Source organism: Otolemur garnettii, unplaced genomic scaffold (genome assembly GCF_000181295.1).
Source record: "Otolemur garnettii isolate 467f Iridium unplaced genomic scaffold, OtoGar3 scaffold00037, whole genome shotgun sequence".
Taxonomy (NCBI): Eukaryota; Metazoa; Chordata; class Mammalia; order Primates; family Galagidae; genus Otolemur; species Otolemur garnettii.
Window position 1 is genome coordinate 6,117,923 of NW_003852432.1, and position 17,980 is coordinate 6,135,902.

General features: G+C 36.8%; 1 protein-coding gene across 3 annotated transcripts in view; it reads left to right on the plus strand.

The window, feature by feature from the left end:
* Window positions 1-17,980, plus strand: part of CADPS2 (calcium dependent secretion activator 2) — a 499,168-nt gene that overhangs the window by 268,481 nt on the left and 212,707 nt on the right. The gene's annotated exons all lie outside the window — the stretch shown is intronic.

The window sequence follows — 17,980 nt, forward strand, 5'->3', positions numbered from 1 at the left end:
AAAATCATGAAACTAAGCCAGATTGGTGACATTGTACTGGGTAATTGGCCAGTACTCTTCAAGACTGTCAAGGTCATGAAAAACAAGAAAAAGTGTCACAGATCAGAGGACACTAAGGAGACATAACAGCTAAATGCAATGTGCTGTCCCAGGTGGGATGCTGAACCAGAAAGAACATTAAGAAAACGTGTCTGTCCCAGGTTGGATGCTGGTCCAGAAAGGACATTAATGAGAAAACTTGTCAAATCCAAATAACATCTGGAGTTTAGTTAATGTGATTTACCAATGTAAGTTTCTTAGTTTTAAAAAATGTATCATGGTAATATATATGCAGTTAATTCTGGGAGAAACTAGATGAGAGGAGTATAAGAACTTTATACCATCTTTGCAACTTTTCTTATTCTAAAATATAAAGCTGACTCTTGAAAAGATTTATGATAAAAGCCTTTGAATTTTTTGAAATACTTCATCATATAATTTTCAACAAACAAACATTTTCTTATATCACTGCAGTATCATACCTAAGAAATGTAATAATGATTCAGAAGTAAGTGCCATGTAGTCGATATTCAGAGGAGCCTAATCATCCCAGTATGTCTAAAGCTGCCCCCTCCATCCGGGATATAATTCAGAAGTAAATCTAGGGTCATGCATTGCTAGGGTCATGGATTGTTACAACTCTTCCATCTTATAACCATCTAAAGGTTATTATAAATGGCTTTTTAGGGAACTTTTATTATAATCACATTCCTGAAGAGTCTAAACTAGTTATATTAAACATTCTTCCTTCTGGATTTGTCTTATTTTTTCATGACTGGAGTCAACTAAATGTCTTTTGCAAAAATACCACCTATTGGATGTTGTGTGTTGTATCAAAAACCATATAGTGACAGGTTTTCCCAGTGTTGGTGCTGTTAATTCAGTATAAACACTTGGTCTGCTAGTTCTCTCCATTATAAAGGTACCTTTTTTTCATTTTTATTTTAATAATCTGTGGGCTTATTATTGAGCAAGTTTTTATAACCCTTATTCACCCAGCATTTTAGCTGCAGATTCATGGATTTTTAAAAATTCAGTGTGTCTGGGTGCGGTGGCTCACGCCTATGATCCTAGCACTCTGGGAGGCCGAGGCGGGTGGATTGCTTGACCTCCTGAGTTCAAGACCAGCCTGAGCAAAAAGTGAGACCCCATCTCTACTTAATATAGAAAAACTGAGGCAAAAGGATCGCTTGAGCCCGAGTTGGAGGTTACTGTGAGCTATGGCACAGAGGCACTCTACCTAGGGTGACAGCTTGAGTTTCTAAATAAATAAATATAAAAATTCAGTGTGTTATGATCAATTTCTGTCTTTTTTTAATGATCAGATTGTGGCGGAGGTGTCCCTGTATGTGTGTTGTGGTGTGTGTGTGTGTGTGTGTGTTCCTTTTCGTTTTCTTTTTTTCTCCTTTTTTTGCAGTTTTTGGCTGGGTCTGGGTTTGAACCCATCACCTCTGGCACATGGGGTCGACACCTTACTCCTTTGAGCCACAAGCGCCGCCCTCTCCTTTTTCTTTTTAATTGTGGACTTATCAGTCTTTGCTCTCTGGGGCATGAGATGTACAGGCTTAGTTTATACTCCTCCTACCTCAGGCTTATAATCAACACTGGTCGTTGTTGTTTTGGGCCTTTTTTTTCTTTTTAGTGATAATGGAATTTAGAAGCTAATATCTGTGTATTATCACTTCCTAGTTAAGAGATATATATATTTTTAAAAGTCATGAGTTTACTGGTTCCCCACATCAATGTATTTCCTCATTTCTTATCTTTAAATATATACAAAATATAGTAGAACCTTTGTAAGTTGCACCAGAGGGATTGTAACAACCTGGTCAACATACAGAGGTGGTCAACATAAGGAACTAGGTCTATTGTACAGATATGTACCTGTGGTGTGTGTTCCGCTCTATGAAAATGAGGTCAACTTAAGGAGGTGGTCTGTGTAGGGAGGTGGCCAACTATGGAGGTTCTATGGTAGTTTCAGAAATATCAGTACCACTAGTAACAATGAACTTACAGGGTTAAACTTCCCTGACACACTTAAAGTATGTTGATCCAAAAAAAGAGTAAAAAGATATATATACTTAAAGTGCCATGAGTGGTTTTTGAATATAATTTAATCAACTATTTAAAAAAAATTTCATGGCATACTAAGATCCTCTCATGGCCCACCAGTTGAGAATCATTGCCTTAAACCATCCTTAAATGCTACACCTGATAAGATGAGGACATTTGTTAGTGTTTTGCAGATTATGATATAGGAAAATTTAATTTTATGACTTTAAGCAGCAATCATGTATTAAAGCTAAGTCATTGTATACATCATGTACATTTTATATCATTTTATACAACGATCAGAATCTTTTTAGGATATCCTGTAGCTGCCGGTATACTTTTATTTGTGAATGAATTACGGTAAGATATACTGCTGGTAACTAATTAACTTGTTGAATGGTATTACCGAGTAAAAAATATGTTTTGGAGGTTTCACCAAAATGATGTTTTCATTTTAGAAGTGTTGCTATAAAAATATTATCTCTAGCAGTTGTTATAAAAAGAATTGCCTGAGGGAGATTTTTGAAAAGATTCGTGTTCTGGGCCCAGGTTTTTCGTTCAGTTAGTTTGCAGTGAGCACATCGCAGGAGGGAGTATTTTAAACTCTTCCCAGGAGATACTAATGTACAGTTTATAAGCACTGGTACAAATAGAATCATTGCTACTGATGTGCAGACATGTTCAGAGCCAGTGACTAATAGGATGAGAGGGAGAAAAGGTATCATAGCACCCAGGTTTGTGAAGTGATAGCTCCTATTCACATAGGCATTGGGCAGTTGAAGGTTATGTTCTTTGGCAAGTGCTTGGCATGCAAACATTGTTTGTGGATGGCAGATGCAAATACCTATTTATGGAAACGAAGGTGGCATATGGAGATTTTTCATCTGAATTGGTGGCCAACCATCCACCTGGTGCTAAGGGAATATCTGGAGGTAGAACTGAGATTTTTCTCAGGAAACAATTATGAGTATATCCTAGCAGTAGGATAGCTGACCAGTCAAGCACCCTAAAGTACACAGTTTATTATAAGATGTTTTTGTCCTGAACAACTTGAAAAGCAAGGCTTACTTAACATAGCTAAATACTCGTAAAGATCTAATAGTCCCATGAGACACCTGTTTGTGGACCATGCATTTTCCATTGCATCCTTCAGAATGAATTAGTGTATAATACAGTCCTGGGTAACTATTTAAGTTGCCAAATGGCATTCTTGAGGGCAAAAGAAAAATGGGAGGGGGGCGACCAAGATCACTTTTTATTTTTACAAGTGTTTCTACAAAGATGTTCTTTCTCAAAGTTGTTAGACAACTAACCTGTTGTCCATTCATACACTCTGAGTTTATGGCCTTCTTACTGCATTTCAGCACATATAAGAGGGAGCTGATGCCTCTGCTTCCACGGGGATGGGGAGAGCATAGAAATCAGAGAATCTTATTTTCCTTTTCAGAGCGGTGGGGCCAGACCACCTTTTTTTTCTAATTTGATTAAGTAATATTCAAGATAGCAAAAAGGTAAAAGTTTGCTCACCTCCTAGATACACATTTTGAGAGCAATAACATTCTGACATTTTGATTTTCCTTTTACATATTTCTCTTTTTTTCTATGTGTACATCAGTGCAACATTTTTTATTATGGACATGTGCAGGCAGACTGGGGACTGAAGATTCCATTCTTGGCAAAGGAAAACACCCCCAGAAAAAGAGAAAAACAGAGAAATACGCTGAGCAAGGTTGAATAAAAACCATTTCAGTTGGTGCATGTCATCAGGGTGTCTGCCCTATGGTTAGTGAGGGTTAACCTCCCCCCAAGGGACCTGTGTGTGGGACCACAGATAGGAGGCTGGCCACACATATGCTCAGGTTTCAGATTTCTCAAGGCTGCTCAGACCCTTAAAGTTAGTGTTTATACCCAGAATGAGGACAACATGCTTACTCAGAGAAACTGCTAAGTGCGCAAATAGCCTTCAATAAAAGCTAAGTGGAACAAACACCCAAGGAGGGTCATTCGCTGTGAACCTCACAAGCTAGTGATGGTCTCCTGTGTTTCCCACATTCAAAAGCTCTATTCTGTATGTCCTGTCTCTTGTTCTCTTGTCACTTTTAACTATTTTTCTTCAATTCATTGGCACCAGCTCCACGGGTCTTAACGGACCCTGCCCCTGGGGTGGGCTCCCGACAAAGATGTTTATACCTAATAACTCAAAGCAAAGTTTTTCATATCTGTTTTACAAATGTAAATACGATTTGAAAACATCAGGTGATGGTTAATTTCATATACACTTTAATATATTAAGATAAATTAGCCTTGCTGAACTGATTATTCCTTTGACACAAACTATTATCTTATTACATTTTAATGTAGTGAATAAAAATTAGCTTGGATATTTGTCTTTTCTGTCTTACTCTTCTGTTTGCTCTCTTAAGCATAGAAGGAGACCTGTCGGAGGAGTTAGAGATGTATATTTTGGGTTTGTTTCTGAAACCTGACAAGAGAAACTATGTAATGACATTTCAGACAGCTGTTTTCTTGGGAGAAAGACACTGTCCTAGGAATTGTAATTCACCAGGAAGTCTGTTTTTTGTTTGTTTTTTTTTTACTTCTCTTTCTTGTTGTACTGGATATATCATTTTTTTTCCTATTTATATAGTTCTGGTTAAATTGAATTCTCTATGCGTTTTTTTATTTATGTTAAAATTTTTAGGAGCTACGTGAATTCTTTAAGCCACATAGTAAGCTAAGTGTACTTAGCTGGGTACCCCATGCGTATAACTGGTCCATAGATTTAAAAATATTCCATTAATTGCCTACTTTATATGTAGTCATCATAGAACTTCTAATTTCAACCCACAAAATAATAGATCTGGAATAAAGATATTTTATTGAGTAATTAACTATAATAATTTTTCACAAATAATTATAAGGTTAAATTAGTAAAAATCAATTAAGGCTTTTCCTTAACTCAGGAAATTTATATTAAGGATTTAAAAAGAATTTCCAGCATTATATATCTCTGTATGAGTCAGAAAGCACTATCGACGTTGCTAGTGAGATCTAATTGTAAGTATTTTTCTTCAATTTGAAAGCAAAATTGAATATTCAGTTTTATTGCACTGGCCCTGGATACTGCTGCTATAGCTAGCAAATCAATACCATGTGCTCCAAAATGGAATGGAAATCTGACTGCATTTCATACGTGTCTATTTCAACTCACCATGCACAGGAGACTTTTATTTTTGTTGTTGTATCAAGTGATACAGCTTTTCTGAAATGGAAAATCACAGAAATGGTCTCCTTGCTGCTGAATCACCTAATCATTTAGTGATTCCTCCTGAGACTTCATCTAAGTCACCGTGCCAGTGACAGGAGCAGGGTCGCAGATCGGTGAAGAGCCAGAGGTAACTCATAGAAGATGCAAATCCTATATAAATATTTTTCTTCCAGCAGCAGTTAATTATGTGTGGCTTGTAAGTCTTGTGCTGTGAAGTGTCATAAGCAATGGCTTGTCATTCTTGGTCTGATTTTGAAGAGGACTGGATAACATGCATCAGTTAGTTGTTCCACAGTCCCCGGAGGAGCTAGTCAGGTCCTTCACTGCAGAGGTAAAATGCGGAAGCATCTCCAACCTTCTCACCGCTGAAAGGACAGCAAGTTACACATAGGCATCCTCCATGGTGGCTTCATGGGAGTGATTATAGTACCACAAGCTGATGTTTCACTGTTTCCTCAGAACAATAGAGGCCTTCCTCTGACCCAGATAGAACAAATATTAGACGCATTGACAAATCCCTTATTTCCTATAGGGATATATTATTTCTCATTGTGGTTTCAATTTGCTCCTATTGACAATTTATACTAATGCTACTGAGCATCATTTTGGGTGGTTACTTGCCATCTGTACCTTTTCTGTGACGAAGAATCTGTTCAGATAATTTCCCAAAATTTTAAAACGGTTGTTTGTTCTCTTATTTTTGAGTTTGGAAATATCATAATATACTGTTTAGACCTCCTGCATCATATTATATGATATAAATATTGTTCTCCAAGTCTTTGGCTTATCTTTTTATCCTCTTAACAATATTTTTCAAGGAATAGAAGATTTTAATTTTGAAGTCCAATCAATCTATGATTTTTTTCTTAAGTCCAATCTATGATGTTTTTCTTAAGTTGGCTAATGCTCTTGGTACTATATCTAAACAATATTTGCCCATCTCAAAGCCAAAATTTTCCTATGTTTCCTTCTACAGATTGTATAGTATTCAATTTTTGCATTAACTCTTTCACTTACTTTTAGTTAACTTTTGTATCTAGAGCTATGTATAAATCAAAGTTTTTTTTGTTTTGTTTTTTGATGTATGAGTAGCCAATTGTTCTGGCCAAATTTGTTGAAAATACTTTTTCCACAGAATTTATTTAGCACCTTTGTTGAAAATCCATTGTTTACATTTCTGTAGGTCTATTTTTGGACTCTCTATTTTGTCTGGATGCCAATCCCACACTACCCTGATTACTGTAGCTTCATAATAAGTCTTGAAATCAAGTAGTGATTGCCTTCTAACTTTGTTAATTTCTTCCCCCCAAAGTTATTTGGCAACTCTAGGATTTTTTGTTTTGCCTTATTTTAGAATCTATGAGTTTCTAGTCAAAAAAAAAAAAAATACCAATGTGATTTTGATTCCAGTTGACTTGAATCTGTAGATCAATTTGGGAATAAAGAATAAACATCTTAACAATATTGAGTCTTCCGATTCATGAACACAGTGTATCCCTTCATTTAGTTAAGTCTGTTTCTTCTAGTAGTGTCTGAGAGTTTTGAATGTACAGGTTTTAAATTTCTTTTGTCAGATATATTATTGATTATTTCATATTTTTATGCTATTCTAAATGGTATTACTTTGTTAATGTTTTTAATTTAAATATTGCTAATACATATATAATGAATTATAATTACTTTTCTGTAGTGATTTTTTTTTGAGACAGAATCTCACTTTGTCACCCTCTGTAGAGTCCTGAAGCATCATAGCTCACAGCAACCTCAGAATTGTGGGCGCAAGTCGTCTTCTTACCTCAGCCTCCCAAGTAGCTGGGACCACAGATGCCCGCTACAATGCCTGGCTATGTCTAGAGACAGGGTCTTGCTCATGCTCAGGCTGGTCTCAAACTCCTGAGCTCAAACAATCCACCAGCCTTGGCCTCCTGGAGTGCTAGGATTATAGGAAAGAGCCACTGCTCCCAGGCCCTGATATTTTTTTAATTCAAACAATATCTCACTATATTGCCCAGGTAGGTTTCAAACTCTTAGGCTCTACCAATCCTCCCACCTCAGCCTCAAGTAGTTAGGATTATACGTACAAGCCACCATGCCCAGCTCAAATTGAATTTATATCCTGGAGCCTTACTAAACTCACTACATCTATTAGCTCTAGTAGCACTTTATAGATGTATTTCTCTTTATACAGTATTTGTTTGTTACAGTTTAGCTTTTTCCTTTGTAGGTTACTTTCTTTTCCCTTTTTTGTCTACTTTCCTCCTTTCTCTTCTCTCCTCTCCTCTCCTCCCCTCCCCTCCCCTCCCTTCCCCTCCCCTCTCCTCTCCTCTCCTCTTCTCTTCTCTTCTCTTTTCTTTCCCCTTCCCCTCCTGTCTCTTCCCCTGCCCTTCCTCTCCTCCCCACTCCCCTACCCTTTCTTTCTCCTTCCTTCCTTCCTTCCTCCCTCCCTCCCTCCCTTCCTTACTTCCTTCCTTTCTTTCTTCCTTCTTTCCTTCCTTCCTTCCTATACTGGCTAGAACCCCTCTAAATTAGGGTTACATTAGAAGTAGTGAAAAATAAACATCCTTATCTTGGTCTTCATCTTATAGGGAAAGCATTCAGTTAGCAGGTATTTGTTCTGGTCTTTTTTGTTGTTGTTGTTCTTCTGGTCTTGATCTTACTGGGAAAGTATTCAGTTAGAAGGTGTTCGTTCTGGCCTTGATCTTATAGGGAAAGTGTTCAGTTGTTAGAAGGTATTCATTCTGGTTTTGATTTTATAGGGAAAGCATTCCGTTAGAAGGCGTTCACTCTGTTCTTGATCTTATATTGAAAACATTCAGTTAGAAGGCATTTGTTGGAAGCTTTTGGTACATCCTTTCTATCAGATTGGTAAAATTTCTTCTGTTGCTTTTTATTTAATCTCTTTTGGCTTGGATCTTTAGTATTTCTTTTATTTACTTGGATTTTAGTTTTTGATATCTTTTTTATTTCTCAAAGTAAAAACTAAAATCATTGAGAAGCATATTTTTTTTCTGTTAAAGATATTTAGTACTATAAGTTCTTGCCCCTATGTACAAATATTGCTTTAGGGACGTCCACAATTTTTTTTACTCATATCCATTTTGTTCAAAATACCCTCTTACTTTTACTTTGCATCATTTATTAGCCCATGAGTTCTTAGAAATGTGTTATTTAGTGTCCAAATATTTAAAGATTTTCCAGATTTCTTTCTGTCTTGATTTCTAATTGAATTCTATTATATTCAGATAGGACTTTAAACCTTTGGAAACTTAAGAAAGCTTGATTCATAGCCCAGAATATGATCCAATAGGTGAATATTCCTTCTGCATTTGAAAAGAGTATATTTTTCTGTTGTTTAGTACAGTGTTTTACAAATGTCAGATAGTTAAAACTGTCCAGATCTTTGGTATCTCTACTTATTTTCTTTTTATACTTTGAATCATTTTTCAAGGGATTTATATTGAAATCTCTGACTCCAGTTTTATCACTTTTTTGCTTGATGTTTCTTGGTGATCTGTTATGGAGGGCATAGACATCGAGAGTCCCTACTTCCTCCTCGCTGACTGACCCCTGTATCTTTATGAAATGACCTTCTTTTTCACTAGTAATGTACTTTGCTTTAAAACTTGACCTTTTCCTAGTTAGCCTCTCTTTCTTAGGACTAATGTTAGCATGTTGTATTTTTTTCCATCTTTGAGTCATTAGTTCTTTAAAATTAAATTTTGTTTCTTGAAGAAGCATATTATTTTATCCTTTTTTTTTTTTGTCTTTCGCTCTTCTTCAATCTGAAAGCCTCTGCCTTTTAATTGGGGTAGTTAGGTTATTTATATTTCATTGTCATTATTGATTTGGTTGAGCTTTAATCCACCATTTAACTGTTTTTTCTTTGCCTCATCCGTTCTTTACTCTTTTTCCTCTTTTTCTGATCATTTTACATTATTTTTGAAGACTCCATTTTTGGTTCATTGTTGGCTGCTTATTGAGAACCATGTCATTATTTTAGGTGTTTCTTTAGCTCATCACGGTCTAACCTCAAGTAATATGATAGTACTTAAGGTATAGTTTAAGAACTTTACACTATTATACCTCTATTTTTCTTCTCCCTTCATGGAGGTGGGAACAGTTGTCCTAAGTTTTACTTTTACATGTTATATACCCACACTGCACTGTTTTTGCCTTTGTTTAAATGACTTGTCATCTTTTGAACTCTTATCACAAAAAAGGCTTTAGAAGATTCTATCTTTATCTTAATTAATGATTGCTTTCAACAAAATCAGAATTATTTCAGAAAAGAAAAAGGGGATGGTGAGTAAGTTCATGGAAGTGATACCGGACTTTCAGGTTCTTGGTCTCGGTGATTTGAAGAATAAATCTGCGGACCACAGATCAGTGGCAAAACAGAATTTATTTACAGAAAAGAATACAAAAACACTAAAGTTCCTGGTAGGGAGAGAGAAGCTTTCTCAGTTTATTGGTATATATAGGTGCATGGGTTCCTTCTATATGAGGCCAGGAAATGAATGGACACAGTCTTTTCTGCTTGGGCAGGGTGAATGAATGTACTAATGAATGGACATAGTTCCTTCTGCTGGGGCAAGGTGAATGAATGTACTAATGAATGGACATAGTCTCCTCCGCTGGGGCAAGGTGAATGAATGTACTAATGAATGGACACAGTCTCCTCCATTGGGGCAAGGTGCATGAATGTACTAACGAATGGACATAGTTCCTTCCACTGGGGGAAGGTGAATGAATGTACTAATGAATGGACACAGTCCATTCACAGAACTGAGGCCTAGGAAACTTACATGAAATTGACCTAGGCATAGGAAATGGGGGTTCCATATTTAGTCATAAATGTAAAGGGAAGGAGACACCAAGTTGCCAGTGTCTCCCCAGCAGTTATCTGGTCCCTTTGGCTACTGGAGCCTCTGATGGGGGAGGGAGGCCCCCCCTTGCCTACCTTCCAGCCCCCTAGTTCCTCTCCAGCTGCCGCTGCACCAACGCCACTAAGGTGGTGGCAGTGGGTCCTCCAGCCCAGCTCGGCTGAGCTGGCTGGGGCACCACCTGTCCTGTATCAGGAGTATCTTGAATTGACATTCAAGTCAATACTTTTGTAAGGCTTAGGACTAGAACTAAAACAAATAACCAAGCCAAAATAGTCAGTGGCTTTGTTTATGGGTAAATTAAGAGCTAAGAATTTCTGGGTGGGATAGTAGATAATTTTGTTACCAAACCCACCAGCGAATTCTGTCCTAGGTCCAGTTACTCACTGTACGGAAAGCCAATTACTAAGACAGCAAGGATTGCCAGGGAGAAAAAGGTGTTTATTATGGATAACATTGTCTGGGATATGGAAGAACTGCCTTAAATCCATCTCCCCAACCATGTGAGAGTGGGGTTTTTAAAGGACTCAGGAGGTGGCTGCATGTAGGGGGCAGGCTGTATAAATTCATTTCCCTGACCAAGTGAGAGTGGAGTTTTTTAAGGGGCTCAGGAGGTGGCTGCACATAGTGGCTAGGCTGTGTTGACAGCAGCATGTGCAGCAGTTCTGACTCAGGAGTCACAGGTCAGTGATGGGTGGTGAGTCACAGTTGTCCTGGGAAGAATCCACACTTCAAGGGACAATTCAAAAGATAAAAGAATGTAAGCTAAACAAAAAGTTTATAAGGTTCCAATCATCATTCCCTACTGGACTACAAATATAAAACATGAGACAACTACAGGTAAAATACTGGGAAGCGGTCATTTGGTGTTTGTCCATAGAGCTGATTACAATGTGAGGTACTAAAGGGATTGAGTTAGCTGCAACATGTGCTTTCTAAGTAAATGAAACCTAAATTTTTATGTTCAGTTAAATTTTGAAGAAAACCTACTAAATTATTTAGTTTTTATGCAATTGCTATATTTTATCTGTAATTTAAGAAATAAGACTACTTGTTGCTTTAGGCCATTTCTGTTAGTGGAATTTGGGGTTAAAAAGTCTACGGGAGCTCATTTAGCCCAATTAGTCTTTTCATTTTCCAGAAATGGATCCAGAGATACAAAAATAATTTATAAATCATTCAGATTCATGGTGGCACCTACTGTATTGTTATCCCTTTTAGGATAATGCCAAGGACATATTATACATTTTAGCAACACCAGCTATCTCCCAGTTTCTGACTCACAGCACATGTCCAATTAATGTTGGAAGGATGGATAAGCAAATGAATAGATCTCCAGAGTGTGCATAATCCAGTTTCATTTCTCCTGTGCAAAGTTATAGTATAAAGTAGAATGAGTCACTTTTGTTTCAGTACCTAAGGTTCCCAACCAAGTAATATACTGGAATGATTGTTGTGTAATTTAGCTCCCACAGCAGCAGTGAGGATCTAGTGAGTTTGGTTCATCTCTCACTTGTAACAAAGCATATTAGAACATTCTCAGGTCTATTACTAAGATCTTCTTCTAGTTACCATGTTAGTAAAAGAAATCCTTGTGTATCTTGGAGCTATCCAAAGCTACTTTATGAATAGCGACCATATTTTATTCATTCATCCATTGATGGACACCTAGATTGTTATGCCAGTCTTATTTCTTTTGGGTGTAGACCCAGATAGAGCGTGTGATTGCTGGATAATATGATAGTTCTCTTTTTAATCCTTTGAAGAACCTTCATACTGTTTTCTGTAATGGCTGTCTGTGGTTTTAGGATGCATACATCTATACTGGCTTTGTTCTGCTAACTTCCATACCCATTGCTAGAGTCTTGTGCTATAATGCTGAGTGTGTTAGGCCTCAGGAACAGGCCACAGAAAACAGAATCTCACTGACTCTCACCTGCCCCATGGCAGGTCTCTTACCTTCCCCTACCTTTCCGATTATAACTCATAAAACTCTCATTCTAGAGAGAATCCACGCCATACCCTGGAAAAATCCATTTCTGTTGCCTTTAGCAGTGGTGCCAGAAAGATAAGTTCTTCTGTTTCCTGCTAGATTATACATATTTCTACACGATTGTCCATAAAAACCCAAGAAGACTGGCTTTAGAGCACTTGCAAATAGCAAAGCAAGTGCGTGTTCCTGGAGGACGGTGTGCCCCTTCTCATGTGCCTTGCCCAATGTACCTCTTCCTCTGTGTCCTTTATTATAAACTGGTCACTGGGTTTCCCTGAGTTCTATGAGCCACCTTAGAAAATTAATCAAACCCAAAGAGGGGGTCATGGAGACGCCACGTTGAAGCCAGTCATTCAGAAGTTCCTGAGGCCTGGACTTGTAACTGGTGTCTGGTGGTTCGGATATTCTTGGAAACTGAGCCCTCAAACTGTGAGATCTGACACTATCTTCAGGTAGATAATGTCAGAGTTGAATTGGAGGATGCTTAGATAGTATCTACTGCTTGGTGTGTGGTAGAAAATCCCTACCTTTGGTCACTGGAATCTTCTTTGTTGACAATTATTGTCCTGTGAGAGCAGAAGAAGAACACGAGTTTTTCCAGAAACTCTATTTTAATTTAATTGGCTTAAAACTCTATTTTAATTTGTACACCAGCAGTGTACAAGGGTTCACTTTTCTTCACATCATCACCAACACTTATTATCTCTTGGCTTGTTAATAGCCATCCTAACAGGTGTGAGGGGACATCTCATTGTGGTTTTGATTTCCATTTCCCTGATGATTAGTGATGTTAAGCATTTTTTTCATATAGAATGGGATTCTATTCAGTCTTTAAAAAAATCTTATCATTTGCAACAACATAGATGAACCTGTAGGATATTACGCTAAATGAAATAAGCCAGGCACAGAAAGATGCCATGTGATATCACTTGTGTGTGGAATCTAAAAATGCTGAACTTGTAGAAGCTGAGAGTAGAATGGTGGTTGCCAGAAGCTTGGACTTGGAGATGGTGAGGAGTGGGAAAATATTGGTCAAAGGTACCAAGTTTCGTTTAGACAAGATAAGTAAGTTTCAGAGATTCTATAGGGGTATCCAAACTTCCTCCCCACCCCCGGCCACACATTAGAAGAAGACTTTTCTTGGGCCACACCCTAAATACACAAACACTAACAAAAGCTTATGAGCAAAAAAAAAAAAAAATCCATGCGTAATTTTTATCTGACCCCTAAGATAAGCAAAACAAGCTTCAAATAATCCACCCAAGGGCCACAGGTTGGACACCTTCCCGTATGATATGGTGACTGACTATAGTTAATAATAATATATTATATACTTGGAAATTTGCTGAGAGTAGGTGGCAAATATTCCCAGCACACACACAAAATGGTGTTTCCTGAATATGAAAACATGTTGTATTCTGTAAATACAGGACAGTCATAAAGTTTGTGTGTTCTAAATTGCACACTATTTTAAACTGCACATAAACTTCATGGCCACCTCTATATACATTTTTGTCAACTATATCTCAAAAGAACTGGAAAACATATCCACTTCTATGGCCTTTCTCACTGGTAGTGGAAAGCTAAGTTCTTCTATTGCCTGCTAGGTTGTATTATACAAATTGTGTGAGTAAAAACTCCTTAGGTCAAAGACACAAGATTTGAATTAGTCAGTTGTTCAGCATGACAAACGGAAAAATTTGAAACCTGCTTTAAGAAGACATCAACTCTGGTATGGGCAATAGTCATGAGGCCATGGACAAGCTACTTAACCTCTCTTCCTCTGCCATACATATCTTCATGCTCTGAGCTTTGTTCCCCACCAGCCTCCCACCTTATTACATACTTTTATGAATTTATTCAGTTTTTCAGATGATATGAAAATTTGTCATAGAATTCTCAACTTCATACTATTCTGTCTGTCTTCCATTCCTATTGTGTAAAGAGACTACTGACTAGTTTGCATACATATAAAATGACAAATTAGGAAGGATTTTATTAGTCTTACACATTCGCAAATTGTTAGGTTGCGATTGTTAGACTTTACATTGATTTCTTATTCAAAAGGAGACTAAGAATTTACCTTCACTCTTCAAGATGGTACAGATTGAGTATCCCTTATCCAAAATGCTTGGGATACAAAAGTGTTCCGGCCTTCACATTCTTCCCCCTCTGGAGTTTGGAATATTTGCATAAGATTTACCAGTTGAGCATCCTCAGGCTGGAAACCTGATATCCAAAATGCTCCAGTAACCATTTCCTTTCCGTTAATACTCAAAAAGTTTTGGATTTTGCAACATTTCTCATTTGGGACTTGTGGATTAGGGATGCTCAGCCAACCTGTACTGAATCGTCTATAGTCCATAAATTAGCTAATCAGTCTCAAAACATATTGCTGTAATTTTTAATTCCATGCTCTTCAATTGAAGGATGCAGCTGAATTATCTAAGTTGAGATGTTATTTGTACCCCACTCCTTTCCATTCTACCATGACACATTATGGATCTACAGAAATTGACTTGGGTCTATGAATTCTTAATAGCATTTAATAACCAAAGAGTGAGAACAATGATACATTTTATATTATAATGTTTGATAAATAATTAAGTTCCCTAAGGTTTTGAATTAAGATGGAGATGTAGAACTGGGAATGTTTATTGTCCTCCTGAAGGAATATTCCATAGGCATTCATTTAACTTCCATGTCAAGTTATTTACCTCCTAAGGTAACGCCTTCCTTTTAAGGGTGATGTGAGAATTAATTTAAATTTCACAAAGCACTCGAAACACTCAGTTATAAGGTTCTCTGTAAATGGCAGGCATCATTATAACCAGACTAGTAAAAAGAAACCTGATAAAGCCATGATGCTCTGTCCTCTAATACAAACTATGCAGGTAAGAAAAAATAAAAGTTGCTGCTATTCATAATTTATGGCTGAGAGGAATAGATCAAGCATAATAATGATGCTTTCCTGTGTAGATCAGTCTTTAAAAACACAGAGGTAGCTGTATGGGAGTATTTTTCTCTATCCAAGGAGACATGTGAACTTGATACTTATAAGCAATAAAAAGGATACTCAAAGATTAATGAAGGATATTGTCCTTAACTGAATCATGAGAAATATGGTGACTGACAAACTCTTATTTCTTTCAAAATCTTCAAGAAAGGCTTGAAATGGAAGAAACGATCCTCGCTCATTTGGGTGCAGGGAACTTGAAGTTTGTTAGAAATGGAAGCATGGTGGTCATCATTCTAGTCACCAGAATCATCAGCCTTATGGCTATGTCTTTAAATATTTTTTGATTTATCATAATAAAAGTCAAACCTTGATTTAACTACATTAATTAATACAAAGTGAGAAGAAAGTGATATGTTTCAAAGGATTTCATACAGGCAGAATGCTTCAGGAATGAGAGAAGAAATAAGTTCACACACACAAATTAAGCAAACAAAGCTAGGGACAGAAATCTGTATGTAAAAATATCTTTGAATCACGTACTTGCCTGAAGAAATTTAAAAGGTAAGCTTAATTTTCTTTTATGAACAAAGCTCAGCTTTTGTTGTCTAGGCACTAGTTTCTTGTTGCTGTTGAAACAAATTACCAAAGGCTTAGTGACTTAAAACCATAGACATTGATGATTTTACTGTTCTGAAGGTTAGAAGTTCAAAATAGATCTCTGGGTTAAAAATCAAGATGTTGGCAATATTGAGTTCCTTTCTAAAAACTTTAGAAGAGAATCCCTTTTTTGTTTTTTATTTTATTTTTTATGCCTTTTCCAGCTTCTGGAAGCTGTTTGCCTTCTCTAGCTTATAGACCCCTTTCACTTCCTAAGCCAATATTGGCTGGTTGAGTGTTTTTCACATCACATCAGCCCAACACTGACTCTTCTATATCCCCCTTCCATAGTTTTGAAGCTCTGTGATTGTGTAGGGCCCACTGGAATAGGTGGATTATCTCCTGATTAGCTACCTTAATTCTCCATTGCCGTTTAAGGTGACATTCACAGGTGCCGGGCATTAGGATATGGGCCTCTTTGGGAGGGCAGTCCTCTACCGATCATAACATTCCAGAAGTGTAAGAAACAAATTTTTAGGCACTGATAAGTAAATGGCATTCAAATTTTGGACTTTACTACCACCATTTTGTTTTATCAAATTTTGGCAGTCCTTTAGTTAGAAAGACTTACTCTCTTTTCACCTCAGTGAAGTATCAGTTTCATGTTTGTCTTTTTATTTTTAATTTTTCTAAGCACCTATTCTTCCATCTATTCATTCATCTAACCATCCCATCTTTTCAATCAATCAACCCGCCAAAACTTGGTGAAGGTCTACAGTATAATTCAAAGGGAACTATGGTTTTAAGAGATTTGACAAAAACAAATGGTATCAGTGTGGAGAAAGAGACATGTTAATTCCTTAACTGTGGTAATCAGTCCACTAGGTATATGTTTATAAAAACATCATGCTGTATAACATAAATACATACAATTTCAATTAAAAAATGGAGAAAAAAGAAAGGCTTAAATACTGGCTTAATTACCCTATGTACCATGAAACAATTATCTGATTTACTGCACAACAGCACTAGTCCACAAGGAGTGTACCCTGCAAAGTGTATCCAGATGCCTCTTCATGGAATAGTTTATTATTGAGTAGAGATGTCAGTAAAAACTAGGAATAATTTACATATGTTAACTTCCTCTTCTTTATCCTCAACCCCCCATCATACAAAGAAAAAATTCTCATGTGTCATTTAATAAGCTCATATTAAGGAAAAATATATATGCTTAAGATATACTTTCCTTTTTTTCTTCTTTTATTTCATTTTATTTGTTATTTATAAAGGCCTTTTTATGAAAAGATGTACTATAGAGCAGGATGGAAAAGCGTGGTTCTCTGTTTGTCCAGGTACACATTGTGTAAGAGGTTGGAAGTTTGATTAATTCTACACTGTAAATTCCACAGTGCTTTCTGGTTTTAAAAATAAAGGGAACTGTATTTGTCTCATAGACAACAAGGTTGACAGAAGACTTAATGCTAATCTTTCAGTCTACAAAAGAGCATTATGTTCGTGAGAGTGAACAGGTGTGCTTTGTTTCAACTAAGTGGAACAGGGAAGCATGATATTAAATCAGAGAGAAACACTTTAGATTCAGCAAGTGCAAAGGTCTTAAAATACTGGGAAATGTTCCTATGGAAGAATTTCTCTCAGAACCATCACCTCATTCATCTTCTTCACACCATATACTGGTTTTGATACTTCAGCAAATACGTGCTAATTATTTACATCTACTAAATAAATATTTATTGAAATGAAGGAAATTCAAGTAGTCCTTTTACATCATATACTATCTCCAGGTCTTCTCAGGAAGATACTTGAAGGGTTCACAAGGAACAGTCATTATGAATCTTTGCTGAACTACAAAGTTTCTTTCAATGGGATGAGAAAGAGAAATGTTAACTGAACCTAAAAATTAAGGTTTCTCAAAGATGTAGGTGCCTACTTCCTCAGAGAGATATTCCCCCCTCAGGCATTTGCTTAAAAGATCCTTTGTCCCAAGGTTATCTGTCTGTCAGCAAAAAGTATTTTAAATAGAACCTTGAAATAGTATTTCAGCTAATAGAGTTTTCCTTTCTTTCTTTGTTTTAAATATGGATTTTTAAGGCCAGTTTGCCTGGTAGTTGGCTGTGAGAACACAGTGCTGCAGGGGCATCACACGACTCTTTTTTTTTTTTTTTTTTTTT